Here is an 18,178-nt window from a genome sequence, read left to right as displayed (position 1 = left end):
TTTTAATTCTTTTACAATTGCATAGTTTTCGTTGTAGCAGTATCACTCGGGGTATTACGAGATATTATGCATCCGTTTTGTGGTATAAAACCTAACGCAGGACTCATAAAACTGCATAATGATCAACCCTCATCTCAAACAATATATAATATGCCCCTGTCGTTCATCGTGTCATCATTGTCATCTATACACCTGATTGTTATTTCCTTACCCCACTGTGTCAAATAGTGAAATACAAATATTTCCGGTGAAGCATTTCATAATATATTCACAGTCTATGCCATTACCTTTGCCACGTGTAAATAAATCTCTTGTCTTCTCCATAAAAATTGAAATCCATTATTTCTTGTTCGACTACACATCGTCGAAAGAGCAAACGAGTACAAGTGGAAACATGTAACATGGTCCACATGTCTTGAATAAAGCTTAATAAGAAGTGGGACAACTTAATATACATTTTCATAATATCGTCGGATTCGTACAATAGAAGCTGCTTTAAGCAGATATGTGCTATGATTATACAAAAGAATAATGCTGTGACAAAAAACATAATTAATGTTCACCTCAAACCAGTATTGCTCAAAAGGCACAATAAAGTATTGTGTGTGTGTGTGTGTGTGTGTGTGTGTGTGTGTGTGTGTGTGTGTGTGGGTGGGTGTTGCTAATCTATTTGCCTGGGTCCCCCACTGTGATCGGGAATGAATATTGCCAGGTATGCATGCCATTTTCTACTTGCCATCAAGTATTGTGGCAGTGAAAGGGAAATACATGCAGCATTTCTTGATTAATAATACACATTATATATCTGTACTTCTTCAAGCCATGTTGGGCGAAGGGAGGTATAGGTTTAGCACAAGTATATATTTCTTAAAACGGAATGAGTTGGCTAATCTACCAACCCATTCGATTCAAACATTATCACAATGTTTACACATTTCCTTTATCAAGTTTAGCATCACTTCACATTGACGCATATGCACATAATCATTGTTGGGAAAAGGAATTCATAGTTAATACTGAAACTCAATAATTAATTCATATGTTAACAAGGAAAGCCGTTCTGACAGTCACTAAAGTTTTCCTTATAGATAAGGGATAATTAAGCATTTTTGTCGAGCATTAGGCATAGTATGTGTGCAACTACGGGTAATTAGGAGTTGCTGGGTTATGTTATATTATCGTTTGCATTGGGTCAGAGGAGACAGGTTGTTTAATGTAACCAGTAATACATCTTTGGAAAAAAGAGCATATCTCAATTTTGTATGGAACAAATCATTGCTGAAGTTCTCAACAAAGTCTGTTCCGTTATGAAAATACATACATAAGTCAAAACAGAATAGAAATGGACGATAAAACGGCAGCCAGTGTCAAGACCAGTGTTCTCCTTTGATGGAACGAGACCAGGCCTAAGAATTATTATCATATTGACTAAAATAAGTTATCTCCCTTTAATAGCGTGGTGAAAGAACCTTGTAACGATATAACAGCACGTACACAATATTTTATAAACCAGGACTGTTTTATCAGATATCGCTACACTGAAATTACACCACAATGCTTTACAGGCCAGATATTAATGCGTTAGTACTGTGCTACTAGTGACACATATATCTTTACACCATGTATATATTCTAATTTCCCAAAGCGCAGAGTGAGCGAGTGAGTGAGGTATGATTTTACATCGCATGGACAATATTGCAGCCATATCGCGATGATTATTATAAAATTCCTGTCGACAAAGGACAGTACAACAGTAAGGTAAATATCACAGTGTTGACATAAAACATACCTGAGCAATATTAAAACAAAGACGTTTTCAGTCAATTAGTTATTAGAAAGTAAAACCAGGCTAGAGACCACTGGCAACCAAAGCTAGACCACCTAACTGGGGATCATGGGGACGTGCAGTGCTTTTGCTTTCTGCATGATTCCCAGCAGGATTTATGACATCGCTTTGGTCACGAGTGGTTGTACGCAATGTTGTTCCACCTCTGAGTTTGGCCAGTTGCCAAGGTGGTGTAGACAGTAGCCAGTATGGTGAGATAGTAGAAGATCAATATTAGCTGCGATAGTATGTGGCTTAATTCTGAACCCTAGAGGAGGAACAAGTTTTGTTGTTTTGATTAAAATAGATTTTCATACATGGGATTTAACACACAATCGTATGTTGATTCGACGGATTTGAGTAGTGTAATTTAATCACGTATTGCAATGACATTGCCGGCCTGTTAATAACTATGATATAAAATGTGGCAAGCGGCCTCTCAGACCAAACTTGTGTTTAATCTTTTAAAATGCCATGCTTCCAGGTAGTGTCATAAGCTTTCTCAAGATCGAAAACTATTGACACTGCATGTTGTTTGTTGACAATATCGTTTTTCGCAAACGATTCTAATCGTACTAAATGATCAATGGTACTTCGTTTTTTGTGGAAACCACATTGCATATTTGTTAGTCGATTATTGGTTTCTAAGGACCAAACTAATCTATCCTTTACAATTCGTTCCATGGTTTTACAGACACAGATGGCTAAAGATATAGGGCGGTAATTAGATGGATCTGTATGATCCCGACCAGGACCTATTACCGTTGCAAACACATGCAAAAGCGAGTCAATTGTTAACCTGAAAAAAACACGGGAATATATAGAACAAGTCAAACTAGAAAATTGCATCGTCCATTAAATGTTTCACTGATGAGTCAAATTTGAAAATGTTCTCCACAGGATCTTGAATGATGCCTTGACTGTAGTAACCTTGATCAAATAGCGTTACAAGCACGTCAGCCCTGCTGCCCAACTGTCTCGTGGAGAGATATGTCATTCTATCTTTTACATAGATCTTAATTGGAACAAACGAAGCGGTTTGCTGGTCTCTTATGTGTCTGGCTAAGATGGATCAGTGGAAGGGATGTTTCGGGTATTGTCCGATATCAGATATACCGAAAGCTAAAGTTCAGCGTTCAAATATATTGTTTTCTCAGTGAACGTTACATTAGCACGAACCTACTCATAATGCGATTCGTTACTATATTTACATTTGCTAATGCTTCTAGTACAGAAATGAAGCAAATGAATGAGTAAGAAAACATAACTTCGCACACTTGTGGGGAGATTTATAATGTTTTATAATGCATCGACATTACAAAATAATCTTATCATGTTGGTTTAAAGAAAATATCGCGTGTTTGAATATTCTATAGAATGTTACATTTAGCGGAAGTTTATATGCATAACAATTGAAATAGAAAGAGAAACAAGGAAAATGTTATGTGTGAATATTTATTTGAGCGTTACATTTCACGGAAGTTTTTAGATGATGAAAGGTTATATGAGTTGACTGTACACAATACAGCTGAAGTACAACATTTAAGGCCTCATGGAAGCTGTCAAATGTGTAACGGAAGACGTACGTCATAAAGAGCAATATCGTATTTACAATACGATGCAACGATGGTAGTGATTCCTCATCAAGTACCCCATGCTCCGTGATGATTCCTGGTCACAAGGGACTCAGTACCCAATGCTTGTTTCCCATTGATGATTCCTGGTGGCAAGAGCACAGAGTACCCCATGTATGTCTCTCCGTGATGATTCCTGGTCACAAGAGCACCCAGTGCCCCATGTATGTCTCTCCGTGATGAGTCCTGGTCACAAGAGCACCCAGTGCCCCATGTATGTCTCTCCGTGATGATTGTTACTCACAAGAGCACCCAGTACCGTATGCGTGTCCCTAATTGATGATTCCTGGTCACAAGGGCACCGAGTACCCCATGTATGTCTCTCCGTGATGACTGATACTCACACGAGCACCTATTACCCTATGCGTGTCCCTCATTGATGATTCCTGGTCACAAGGGCACCGAGTACCCCATGTATGTCTCTCCGTGATGACTGATACTCACACGAGCACCTATTACCCTATGCGTGTCCCTCATTGATGATTCCTGGTCACAAGGGCACCGAGTACCCCATGTATGTCTCTCCGTGATGACTGCTACTCACAAGAGAACACAGTACCCCATGTATGTCTCCCATTGGTCATTACTGGTTGCAAGAGCACCCAGTGCCCCATGCCTGTCTCTCCGTGATGATTCCTTGTCTCAAGAGAACACAGTACCCCATGCTTGTCTCTCCGTGATGATTCCTGGTCACAAGAACACCCAGTGTCCCATGCCTGTCTCTCCGTGATGATTCCTTGTCACATCACCACCCAGTACCCCATGCTTGTCTCTCCGTGATGATTCCTGGTCACAAGAGCACCCAGGACCCAATGCTTGTTTCCCATTGATGATTCCTGGTGGCAAGAGCACTGAGTACCCCATGTATGTCTTTCCGTGATGATTCCTTGTCACAAGAGCACCCAGTACCCCTATGCTTGTCTCTCCGTGATGATTCCTTGTCACAAGAGCACCCAGTACCCCTATGCTTGTCTCTCCGTGATGATTCCTTGTCACAAAAGCAGCCAGTACCCCATGCTTGTCTCCCAGTGGTGACCCCTGGTCACAAGAGACCCAAGTACCCCATGTTTGTCCCCCGGATCACGATGCACGACGTGGCTGACTTAGCATCATTGAATCGTTTCAAAGTATTGCGTCTTGATTGTAGTGGCCGTGCACATGAACTCTGTTCCGCCCGATACTCGGCTCTTTTGTATAACATTAACTCGATCACCCATTGAGCTATGCTGAGTGTCATCAATATGTTGATTGTTTTGTTGATTATTTGTTTTCTGTGAGCAAACCCAAATAAGTGGAGAAACTTTTTCAAATTTCTAAACTTTTGAAAGAATTGCCAATGCCTCATTTTAACGATTATAAGTTCGAATGTGGTCAGACGATGGTATTTTATATCTAACCTGTATTCGTGTCTTTGTTCTGTGACGACACACTCATCAATATTCAGGTAATCTGTGATTTAAGTACCTTGAGTACCTTGATACGCCATCCATTACGGCGCCTTGTGCGACAACAAAGGTTGCTGGGGACCAACTCTAACAAGGAATGCCACTGGGGGCATGATTCGGGGAGTGTAACAGTTGAAACTTTTGTGTAAGGGTATACATCGTTTGACTGACACTGCATCTTAGTATTATATAGGATGTAAACTGTATGATATTGTATTGTGGTTGCATCCTGAAATAATCTTTACAGTTTTACTCCAACTTTATTATACCCTAGCACAGAAGTATAGATAAGTTTGTTATCGATTTTAATTCAGCGAGTTATGCAGTCTTAACATGTTCACAAATTGTGTCACATTTACTTGTCTTTTATCATTTAATGTTGATATGTATTCATATTACAGAAGTGGCGTTTTCCTTGTTCCTTGTAATTTGGGCATTGTTATGTAAATACACTTCCGATAAACGTAATGTTCTATCAAATATTCATACACAACACTTTTCTTGTTTCTCTTTCTGTTACAATTATTAAGTATATAATTTTCCAGTTACCGTTTACGTGTTCGTTCATACATTTAATACAACATACGTTGTAACTCTAAAATGATGAAGGTACTCCGTGAAAGAAGACCCAAGAAGATCCGGGGTGGAATAGATCTTCAGCAACCCATGCTTGCCGTAAAAGGCGACTGTGCTTGTCGTTAGAGGCGACTAACGGGGTCGGATGGTCAGATTCGCTGACTTGGTTGATACATGAGATCGATCCCAATTGCGTGGATCGATGTTCATGATAATAATCACTGGATTGTTTGGTTCAGACTCGATTATTTACAGACCGCCGCCAAATAGCTGGACTATTGCTGAGTGCGGCGATTTACAAGAAACTAACCAAACAAACAACGTGAAAGAAACATGCTCCATATGGTTATTTTCACATAGTACCTCCATCAGTATAGAATTACAACGTTTAAATGTATGAACGTATTTAAATCAGGGAAACAGGGAAGCCTTGTCATAAAGACAAGTTAGATTCTATTTAGGTATTTTATGAAGGCGTTATATATTGCGCTTCTCACCTTGGACGTGGCTAAATGGCAGTCTATATACACAAACATTTACAGTACTAAAAGTATATAATTTACTGATATGAAATTATAAACAATAGAGTTGTTCCCCTTTGACAATGATTCGTTCATGTTTCATATTGACGGACGACTTAGAATAATTACTGGCGTGTGAGACACATAACACAGACAGAAAGGATTCGTTTGTTGTTTGACGCTGCATTCCGTCAGTAACATGGTTTAGGCCAGATCATCCAGTGGTTTATATCACGAGCATCGATCTACGCAACAGGGTCACGATGACATGCATCAACCAAGTCAGGTGGCCCGATCCCCCGATCCCGTTAGTCGCCTCTAACGAAATGCACGTTTGTTGAAGACCAATTCTAACACGGATCTGTCACGGAGGACAGATTGGGATGTGTGTGTGTGGTGCACAGTGCAATTATATGTAAATGTGGATATACATTTTGTTTAGTGGTGAAATTGACACAATTTTTGTTTGGATTTTTCCCAATCTCTTTAATTATACATAGCCCCTTGACAATGACGGCCCCTTGAACTTCCATGTCCTTTGAAATATACCATGAATCACACTTGTGTGAGCAACTGTAGGCAGCCTGCCTGAAAGAAGCATATGGCGTGTCATGGTATTATCTCTACTAGCTCTATCAGGTCTAATGCTAATAGCATGTATACATCAATATCACAACTGACACACACACACACGCATAAGGACAGTGAGTGGTTGAACGGTATATATGTAAATGTTTGTTGTGGCGACGCGACGCCGAACTAAGGTGATGAGGATGTTACTGTCCCTGCTATTTGGATTTATGTCAAGCTCCGCCTCTGTCCTGTAGAGTGCTGGTACCAGAGGCTCTGTGTCTGTCCTGAAGGTTGCTGGTCTCACTACGTCCGTGTCTGTCCTGAAGGGTGACGGTGTCAGCAGGTCCGTGTCTGTCCTGTAGGGTACTGGTGTCACCAGGTCCGTGTCTGCCCTGTAGGGTGCTGGTGTTACTAGTTCCGTGTCTGTCCTGTAGGGTACTGGTGTCGCCAGGTCCGTGTCTGACCTGTAGGGTGACGGTTTCACCAGGTATGTGTCTGTCCTGTAGGGTGAATGATGTCACCAGGTATGTGTCTGTCCTGTAGGATGCTGGTGTCACCAGGTCCGTGTCTGTCCTGTAGGGTGATGGTGTCACCAGGTCCGTGTCTGTCCTGTAGGGTGATTGTGTCACCAGGTCTTTGTCTGTCCTGTAGGATGCTGGTGTCACCAGGTCTGTGTCTGTCCTGTAGGGTGCTGGTGTCACCAGGTCCCTGTCTGTCCTGTAGGGTGCTGGTGTCACCAGGTCCCTGTCTGTCCTGTAGGATGCTGGTGTCACCAGGTCCGTGTCTGTCCTGTAGGGTGATGGTGTCACCAGGTCCGTGTCTGTCCTGTAGGGTGATTGTGTCACGAGGTCTGTGTCTGTCCTGTAGGATGCTGGTGTCACCAGGTCCGTGTCTGTCCTGTAGGGTGCTGGTGTCACCAGGTCCGTGTCTGTCCTGTAGGGTGATTGTGTCACGAGGTCTGTGTCTGTCCTGTAGGGTGCTGGTGTCACCAGGTCCGCGTCTGTCCTGTAGGGTGCTGGTGTCACCAGGTCCGTGTCTCTCCTGTAGGTGCTGGTGTCACCAGGTCCGCGTCTGGCCTGAAAGGTGCTGGTGTCACCAGGTCCGTGTCTGTCCTGTAGGGTGCTGCTGTCACCAGGTCCATGTCTGTCCTGTAGGGTGCTGGTGTCACTACGTCCGTGTCTGTCCTGTAGGGTACTAGTGTCACCAGGTCCGTGTCTGTCCTGTAGGGTGCTGGTGTCACCAGGTCTGTGTCTGTCCTGTAGGGTGCTTGTGTCAGCAGGTCCGTGTCTATCCTGTAGGGTGCTGGTGTCACCAGGTCCATGTCTGTCCTGTAGGTTGCTGGTGTCACTACGTCCGTGTCTGTCCTGTGGGGTGCTGGTGTCACGAGGTCTGTGTCTGTCCGTTTCACCCCACCACAGTCGCGACCTACGACAAGAATAGTCGCTTCTTTCGTCAAGGATGGGTTGCCGAAGACCTGTTATATCCCTGATAATCCCTAAAAATGTGTGCCCTGAACAACTATTAACCAATTATTTTATAAAATTGGATTGAGACTAGTTTTCGGATTTGCGACAACCTGCATATCCTGGCACACTTCACGCAACTCTGCACCTCAATCAAAATCCAGTGGTTCGCATACCACATTACATTCAGAGTGTCCACTCCAAATGTAAATCTAAACATTTCGAGTAATAGCGACGTCTTGACAAGTGCTTTACTAAGCTGTGAAACACATGTTCAGAATAATATGTAACAAGATGAATATTGACATAATCTTTTTCCTTCAAAACTTTGCATGAAGAGGTGTGAAACGTTCAACGCTCACGAGTGAGACGCTTACAAAATCAATATGCGCTTGTTTTTCCATATGAAACCAAATAAATACATTTCAACATCGTGATTGGTCAATTATTTTGCAATGAGCTGCATTTTGAGATTTGATGAGTGAGATTTTTGTTAAAATGAGGAGTACATAACAGGTTTTGTCAGCAAACATTTAGTGAAACACACTTCCATGTGAAGCCCTTGCAACGTGTTGTGTGAGAAGCTTCGGATTATGTGTTTGTATCAACGTATTACTATGAGTAATTACATCCGTGTTATGGGCTCTGATTGACTCAGCGGATGTGATAAAGTCATCTGTAGACAATAGCACAAGCCAATAGGGGAAGCTGGAAATTAAACATGAAAGTACATTTAATACCCGCACTGAACTGAAAGTGATGGGATGTGTCGACGGCCTGATGCATGTGATAAATATGTGCTCAACACTCTCACCCGCACACAAGATAAAAGTTAATTTGAAAAGAAAGCATTTCCAATCTAAATATTTGCTTAGCATTTCAACATAGCTTTTATTCTTTCAGTTTGCAACGGTACCAGGTACATAATAACATGATCTTGACAGCGAACCTCGCACAGAGTGACAGGAGGTTTACACAAATTCAGGTCTAAAGTATCCTTGGCGTCTTTCCAATTCACTTTAAAGTCACGTCCCGGACTCTGCTAAGGTTGAACCTTCCATTGTTTCAAGAACACCTTTCATTCACTTGGCGCAGCTCAGACTCAAGTGTTGTAATGAAATAACTAATCGTAGGCAGTGCCCACAAGTAATCAGTTATGTTTCGTGTCAAAAATACTATTTAATTATCATCACATAAGTATGCGTACAATGCAAAGACGGATATAGGACAATGTCAGACTCATTAGCTTTCTCCTCTCTGGTCTCTCTGCGTTTGTAACACTTGAAATACTTGTACATCTACGGATATACACCATTCATTATCAATGAACTGACCAGTGGAGTCGGATGTTTAAAGTTCCCGAGTTGTCACAATGTCATAGCTATTATTTAATTCATTGTGTACAGTTATGTATGTCGGCTTTAATATAGGCATGGCGTGTTTCTAAATGTCGCAGTCGCCTCGTGGAATGTGCTTAAGCCATTTGTCAAGTGAACAAGGCTACAACCAACTTATCTGAAAAAAGTGGTTCGAATCCAATCACGGTCGACTGTAGAAAAGTGTACGATCTTGCAACCATTTTCAACAATACCACAGCAGATAATGAGCTCACAGTCAATAGTAACCGTTAAATGTGCTACAAAAAAGTCACTTTTGTAGATGACTTACGCAATTAAGGAGTTGGGTGGCCCTTAAGTGTGCTAGAACCTTATGATTGTGGATTCAACCTTCGTCAGCTCAGGGCCCATATCCAACCAACCCAGAACTTTTCGAGCACCAAGGAGACTACCCAACACTGCAGCCTTCTGCATTACCCAGGTTGTCAGAAGGGCTGTATTCCTGGAAAAAAAACGGGAACTCCCCAATGTCAATCAACAGATCGGGACGTACCAAACCTAAGGCACCGAGAACAATTGGGAGTAGGACACCATGGTGCTTGGGATGCAAGCGTGGCATTTCCAAAGCGAGGTCCGCATATTTGCCATATTTTTCCTCAATCTTGTCAATCACATAAGTGTCAAAATGGATAGAAAACTCACTGATAAACATTATTTCATTGGATTCATCAAAAAGTACAAAATCAGGTTTGCTGGACTGGATACGTCCGAAGCTGTATAAAGGCCTATTCCAAAGAAATTTGTATTCATAATTTTCCATGGCGTCCTCTACATATTCTGGCTCGTACCATGGATGGACCTGTGTGTCAAAACCACAAGCATAACAATGATCGAGCCACTCCATCATGCCGCTTACGATGCTGTGTTTGTGCCACTAACAATGTGTTGGACAGTCTCTTTATAATCATTTCGAAGTCTACATTTCATATTTACATTTTGATGCAAAATCACACATTGATGGTTTTGAATGGGAAGTGCCTAGTCCTGAGCAGCAAACAGAAAGCTTCTGTTTCACTTTACAGGCCAGACGACTTCATCCAAGCGAGGGGCGGTCGGGGAGCCTGGTGGTTAAAGCGTTCGCTCGTCACGCCCAAGACCCGGGTCCCATTCCCAACATTGGTACCCATTTCTGGTGTGCCCCGCCATGATATTGCTAAAAGCCACGTAAAACCTCACTCACTCATCCAAGCAAAAACTCTGCAGGTTGCTGATCTCAACACACTAAACCAAAACTCGATGCAGTGGTCGTTCAGAAAGCCTCTTCTTGAAAAACTGAGTTTTGGCCGATTTCATATGGCACTTCGCTTGGTTGACACACATTGCTGTACCATCGGGCAGTGCAGAACAATCAACAAAATCAACATTGACCTTGATATTACATCCCACATCCTGGCTCATTTAAGAAAACTGTGCATGGCTATAGTTTTCACCTCGAGTCGTGACGTTGTTATTATTATTATTATTATTAGTAGTAGTAGTAGTAGTAGTAGTAGTAGTAGTAGTAGTAGTAGTAGTAGTAGTAGTAGTAGTAGTATTTTTCAAATTAAATAAAAAATGCAGCAAAGAGGGTTTTGGTGATCCTAGGACAGTCAGGCCGGTTAGGCTCATTATCAGCTCAGGGCCCTTGCCCCCTCTACACGCAGCCCAGAATTCTCCCAGGAAGTGCTGCCTAGTAAAACCCACGCAGTACTTTTCGGTGAATGTGAAGACTCCCCAACACTGCAGCCTTCTGCATTACCCAGATTGTCAGGAGGACTGTATTCCTGGTAGCAAACCCGGGTACTCTCCCGATGTCAGTCAACAGATTGGGAGGTACTAAACCTAAGGCACCGAGAACAATGGGGAGTCGGACAAGCATGGCGAAGACGGTAATAAAATGATCGAGCCACCCCATCATGTCACTTAAGATACTGTGTTTGTCCCAAAGCTGGGCATCCACTCACAATTTATTGGACACTCTCATTACATTCATTACAACATTATTATTATTAGTATTAGTATTAGTATTAGTATTATTATTGTCACTGGAATGGTGAAGGGTTCAACACACTACTTGGTATTTTGCTCCCAATACACTTTCGTTTTCATGCTCACTTTACTTGACAGTTCTAGGAAGTTAGGAAGTGCACTTTCACCAGAGATCACACTCAACACACAATATAAAATATCCCGTCGGACAGAGGCTTTCGCTCTAGTCATCATGGCAAATTGTGGCTTACTGTGTTTCTGAAGCCTGGATATCTTACAAACAGGATGGTGAACTGGTTGGCATGTGTGATAGTGTGTAATGTTCTGATCGGTGGGATTCATCAAACAAGAGGTGAATTCTTTAATTGCTTTATGTTACTGTATTATTATAAAACATTGAATCTATCATTGTTGGGTCTATTTTCCCACCTATGTAAATTTAATAAATCATTAGTAAAAGGTAAGGTGAGGTGAGGTGAGGTGAGTTTTATCCTAACTTTGAAGATTAGTGTACATAGGGGCCGACAATGGATAGGGTCTGGTGTTTGTGTGGATCGGTAGAAAAGCATAGCGTGTTCCATAGCCATGCTTTTTCTACATCCAATAATCTCTTAACCTACATCCACGTGTCGCAGAAATCATTGGGCATGTACTGAAAGCTTTATCCTGATTGTCGAGCACTTGGCTCTGAGGGCAGATGATTTATCCCCTGAATATCTGATCGGGCGATCTTTAGTTTTGTACAAGTAATATCACACAGTATATCTGCTCTACGATGATTTCACAATTCATTCGTTGTTTTAGCAAAACACATCCAATGGTAAATCTAAATTAATATTCTGACACTGTCTTTTATTTCAGGTTGTGGCGGGACCTACAGGCGACAGTCAGGAACTATTACATCCCCAAGCTACCCTAACACATATACCAACCATCTGTCCTGCACATATGTTATCAACCCCCCAAAGCTGATCAAACTTAGATTTGAAACGTTCAACACAGAGAGTAGTTATGACTATGTGAAGGTAAGTATAGAACAGGATATGTTCATGACGATTTAAAATTGGCAATGGCCCACGCAACTGATATGTTCGTTTAACTCTTTTAATGTGGATATCATTTATGTTTTTACCATCTTTGGTTATAACTTAATGCATTTCTGGTTTCCAGATATGTACGCGAGGACAGTATACTTTAACGGACAGTTTAGAGTAGTAACTATGACATGACAATGCTAAGTGAGGAATTAAGAAAGGGAAACACATTTCTGACATGACTCTGCAATTTGATATTTGATTACCTAATGTATACTGTAGCAGGTTTGTTTATGTATTTGTTTAAAGCCACGCTCAGCAATTTTCCAGCTATTTGACGGTAGCCTGTAAATAATCGAGTCTGGACCAGACCATCCAGAGACTGACATTATGAGCATCGGCCTATGCAATTGGGATGTATGAACCAAATCAGCGAGCCTGACCACCCGATCCCGTTACTCGCATCTTACGACAAGCATAGTCGCCACTTACGTCAAGCATAGTTTGCTGAAGACAAATTTTAACCCGGATCTTCACAGGTTCTAAAGCAGGTGTATGTTGCATATGGAGTGACGGCCATTCGATAGACAAAGAGTTGGTATAGACATAGTTAACATAATCATATTTACACTGCAAAGGCTGTAATCAGGTCAAATGCACACATATATGTAAATATGTGTAGACATCTTCCTAAACATAAACTGCCAATATCATTCATGTTTGTGATGTATATTTGAGATGCTTTGAACATACTATTTTATGAACTTCAATCGCAGACTGCATGAAATAGTACCTGCGATTGAATACATGCATAACTCAATTTTGAAACTAAAACAGTTTCATTACCCTATAGCATTAACCCATTACCCTGATATTGATCGTCCACGAAACCGAACATTCACTTCACTGTAGGATGTGTCTATATGTATACTAGTACCGCATTAAGTGCCTGGGCCCACTTGCACAAAGCGATCTTAGCGCTACAACTATTGTAAGCCTATGTTAAAGTATGGGAGTTATTATCATCTTAGCACTAAGATCTCTTTGTGCAAGTGGGCCCTGTTCAGTTTAAAGAACAAAATATGCATTTCAATATCTCAAACATGGACTATGTAATTATTATTCAGAGAACATCTCCACACTTTTAGCCGTACCTTGATGTTGGTAGTGAATGGCAGCAAAGTCAATGATGACTCGACTCAAGTTACTCCCTTGCAGGTGTACGATGTCTCCAACAACCTGCTGGTATCTCTGTCTGGTTCACACAATGGCTACACAGTCCCGTCGTCCACCTACTACCGTGTGGAATTTACAACAGATAGGTCGATAGGATCTTCCGGCTTCAGAGCTGTATGGAGATGTATGTACTTTCACACACAGACTATAAAATATGTTACGTCTATATCACTATGTCACATCGTGTTACGTCTATGTCACTATGTCACTTCATGTAACCTCTATGTCATTATGTCACTTCGTGTTACGTCTATATCACTACGTCACTTCGTGTTACGTCTATGTCACTATGTCACTTCGTGTTACGTCTATGTCACTATGTCACTTCGTGTAATCTCTATGTCATTATGTCACTTCGTGTTACGTCTATATCACTACGTCACTTCGTGTTACCTCTATGACACTATGTCACTTCGTGTTACGTCTATGTCACTATGTCACTTCGTGTAACCTCTATGTCATTATGTCACTTCGTGTTACGTCTATATCACTACGTCACTTCGTGTTACGTCTATATCACTATGTCACTTCGTGTTACCTCTATGACACTATGTCACTTCGTGTTACGTCTTTGTCACTATGTCACTTCGTGTAACCTCTATGTCATTATGTCACTTCGTGTTACGTCTATATCACTACGTCACTTCGTGTTACGTCTATATCACTATGTCACTTCGTGTTACCTCTATGACACTATGTCACTTCGTGTTACGTCTATGTCACTATGTCACTTCGTGTAACCTCTATGTCATTATGTCACTTCGTGTTACGTCTATATCACTACGTCACTTCGTGTTACGTCTATATCACTATGTCACTTCGTGTTACCTCTATGACACTATGTCACTTCGTGTTACGTCTATGTCACTATGTCATTTCGTGTTACGTCTATTTCCCTATGTCTCTTCGTGTTACGTCTAAAACACTATGTCACTTCGTGTGGAATTTACAACAGATGTGTCGGTAGGATCTTCATAGCTGTATGGAGATGTATGTACTTTCACAAACAGAATATAAAATGTTTAGAATGTTATACATTAGATATTATGCATTTTTTATAGAAAATGCTAATATGTGGATCCTGGTAATAGTTTACAACTGCACAACCGTATGTCATGTTACGTCTATGCCACTATGTAACTTCGTGTTACGTCTATGTAACTGTGTAACTTCGTGTTACGTCTATATCAGTATGTCGACATATGTGGGGCGGTGGGGTAGCAAAGTGGTTGAAGGAGTTCGATCGTCACGCCGAGGCCCTGGGTTCGATTCCTCAGATGGGTGCAATGTGTGAAGTCCATTTCTGGAATCCCCACTGTGATAATGTTGGAATATTGCTTAAAACAGTGCAAAACTACACTCATCCACTCCAAATATGTATGGGTAGTATACCGAAATGATTCACTGCATGGAACCAGAGCGTCCTTACTATAGAGACGGTTGATGACATAAGAAAGTCATTATGTTACCATTCTAAAGTATAAACATAAGACAAAAGCTCTGATAACTCTATACACATTTCATGTAAACTATTATTGCTTGCTGTTGACTGTCAGAAAGAAGGTTATAGTGATCAGGTTAAAGGTTTAATTGATATGCATATTATTATGATGATACATGTATACTATTTATAGTATCAATAGTTGAATATGCTCACATAGTTTATTGTCACAGCTGCTCCTACGATATCTGGTTTACCTTCCACATACCGAGTGTACAAGTCAAGTAGATTGCGGCTAGACTGTAGTTCCTACACACGATCAACAGCAACACCTACATACAGGTGGACGAACAGAGGGTTAACTGTTAGCACTGGGGCTGTACTCAACATAGTCAACATCAACAAGAATCAAGCTGGACAGTACATCTGCACTGCCACGAACACAGTGGGGGCCGACTCAGCAGCTGTCAATGTGGTGGTACAATGTGAGTAGTAGTATGACTTAATGTAGCCTGCAAACACTGGTGGTGGTACAATGTGAGTGGCAGTGTGACTTATGCAGGTCGCAGACACTGGTGGTGATACAATGGGAGTGGCAGTGTGACTTATGCAGGTCGCAGACACTGGTGGTGGTACAATGTGAGTGGCAGTGTGACTTAATGTAGGGTGCAGACACTGGTGGTGGTACAATGTGAGTGGCAGTGTGACTTAATGTATGGTGCAGACACTGGTGGTGGTACAATGTGAGTGGCAGTGTGACTTTATGTATGGTGCAGACACTGGTGGTGGTACAATGTGAGTGGCAGTGTGACCTAATGTAGAGTGCAGACACTGGTGGTGGTACAATGTGAGTGGCAGTGTGACTTTATGTAGGGTGCAGACACTGGTGGTGGTACGATGTGAGTGGCAGTCACAAGAAAAAATACCCATATATACAAAATATACAATTTTGTATATTTGATATTTCCAAAATATACAATTTTGTATAGTTGGTATTTCCAAAATATACAATTTTGTATATATGGTTAGATTTTACCACTGCTTCATTCAATTTCCTCACCTCTTATAGAATGTTTCACATAATATGTGGTTGCAAAGTTTACTAATGATACCGAACAGTATAATTATTGCATGTGACAATAATGCTTTAATACTATTTTCATTATGACAACTATATGATGTTATGAAATAATTTGTATTTCGTTATGTTTTACAGATCTTAATAACAGTTTGATCAATATAAAATGCGTACGCCAGCAACAAGTAGTTGAAAGTAGTTTTAAACATTGATGTTTATCGTTCCAAAGCTCTGTTCTCCAGCTCAGTTCATCTTTGTTTACGAGAACGGTTTTAATATGGGCAATTTTCTTCTTTCGGGACATTGGAGCAGTCATAATATTCATAACATCATAAATATTAAGATTACAGGCAATTTTAACAACTTTAGTACTCCATGAACTTTTACATAGTAACCATTTTCTTCATCAAAGCGTTACAAGTACTGATATTAAATCTTGGGGTAGTCTAAAAACATTAGCATGTAATGTAACAAACGGGGAGGAGAGACCCATGTCTCCATTAGTGGCTATACTGGAGGTTCCGTTACTAACACCAAGAAATAATTTACCGGCTCTATTTTGGATTAGATTAACGTTTTATCCTCATATACCAGAGCCATAGAACATTACCGGCTCAGCAAGACTTTCATACAGTTTCATAAAAAACATCATAAGACATACACCCAACAGAATAAGACAAAGCATGGCTGGCAGAATTGTACAACTCTTTCACAGTTTCACATATCTAGATGCTCGTCAACCCGTAGTCCCAGATAACGATATGATTCTACATAGACCAGTGTTTGCCCAGCGTAGAGGAATCTGGTTAATCTGTATCACTTAACGAGTTTGAATAGCTTACTCTGCCCACAGTCGAGAGCAGCACAGTAATTAGTAGTTTAGACCAGGCGAATACACTGGTCACACTTGACTGGTCTGTCTGATGATTCGGTCACCTGCCAAATGGGATGTCTGACAATTGGGTGTGAACCTTACAGAGGAAGTTATTTTATGAATGCGTCACGTGTTTCAAAAGAGATGACCATTATCTAAGTGAAATACTTCTAAGATCATAAAGGACATAACATTTAATAAAGTGAAATTCATTTTCGACAAACTTTTATGAACAATTTTAAAACAATGCGGGCAGATTCTATTTTCTAAAAGGTTTGGGGGGTTGTAAATCGTCCTGTTTCGATCCAGATCTAAAACTAGCTAAAATGCGACGGTGGTCCCTGTATTTAAAACATAAGGAGCAACAACGTTACGATCATGAAAGTTATTAATGTATTGCCCTTAACGTTATGTTTATCGTTCCAAAGCTTTGTTCTCCAGCTCAGTTCATCTTTGTTTACGAGAACGTTTTTAATATGGGCAATTTTCTTCTTTCGGGACATTGGAGCAGTCATAATATTCATAACATCATAAATATTAAGATTACAGGCAATTTTAACAACTTTAGTACTCCATGAACTTTTACATAGTAACCATTTTCTTCATCAAAGCGTTACAAGTACTGTTATTAAATCTTGGGGTAGTCTAAAAACATTAGCATGTAATGTAACAAACGGGGAGGAAATACCCATGTCTCCATTAGTGGCTATACTGGAGGTACCGTTACTAACACCAAGAAATAATAACGGGCTCTATTGTGGATTAGATTAACGTTTTATCCTCATATACCAGAGCCATAGAACATTACCGGCTCAGCAAGACTTTCATACAGTTTCATAAAAAACATCATAAGACATACACCCAACAGAATAAGACAAAGCATGGCTGGCAGAATTGTACAACTCTTTCACAGTTTCACATATCTAGATGCTCGTCAACCCGTAGTCCCAGATAACGATATGATTCTACATAGACCAGTGTTTGCCCAGCGTAGAGGAATCTGTTTAATCTGGTTAATCTGACTGTTGGAATATTATCTATGCATTATCCTGTCTAAAAATCTAGATATATTTATAATATCATGTATGCATTTTTGAATCATTGTATTCCGGA

At 40.8% G+C, this 18,178-nt stretch overlaps 1 long non-coding RNA gene across 1 annotated transcript; it reads left to right on the top strand.

Moving 5' to 3' along the window:
• Nucleotides 1–12,330: 12,330 nt before the first annotated feature.
• LOC125375951 lies at nt 12,331–15,431 on the top strand. Its single transcript, XR_007218855.1, has 3 exons — nt 12,331–12,427; nt 13,655–13,796; nt 15,347–15,431. It is a non-coding gene; the product is annotated as an uncharacterized LOC125375951 (long non-coding RNA).
• Nucleotides 15,432–18,178: the final 2,747 nt, after the last annotated feature.

Source organism: Haliotis rufescens, unplaced genomic scaffold (assembly GCF_023055435.1).
Source record: "Haliotis rufescens isolate VD_foot unplaced genomic scaffold, xgHalRufe1.0.p SCAF_63, whole genome shotgun sequence".
NCBI lineage: Eukaryota > Metazoa > Mollusca > Gastropoda > Lepetellida > Haliotidae > Haliotis > Haliotis rufescens.
Note: the sequence above shows the minus strand (reverse complement) of the source record. Positions and strands in the feature narration are given on the sequence as shown.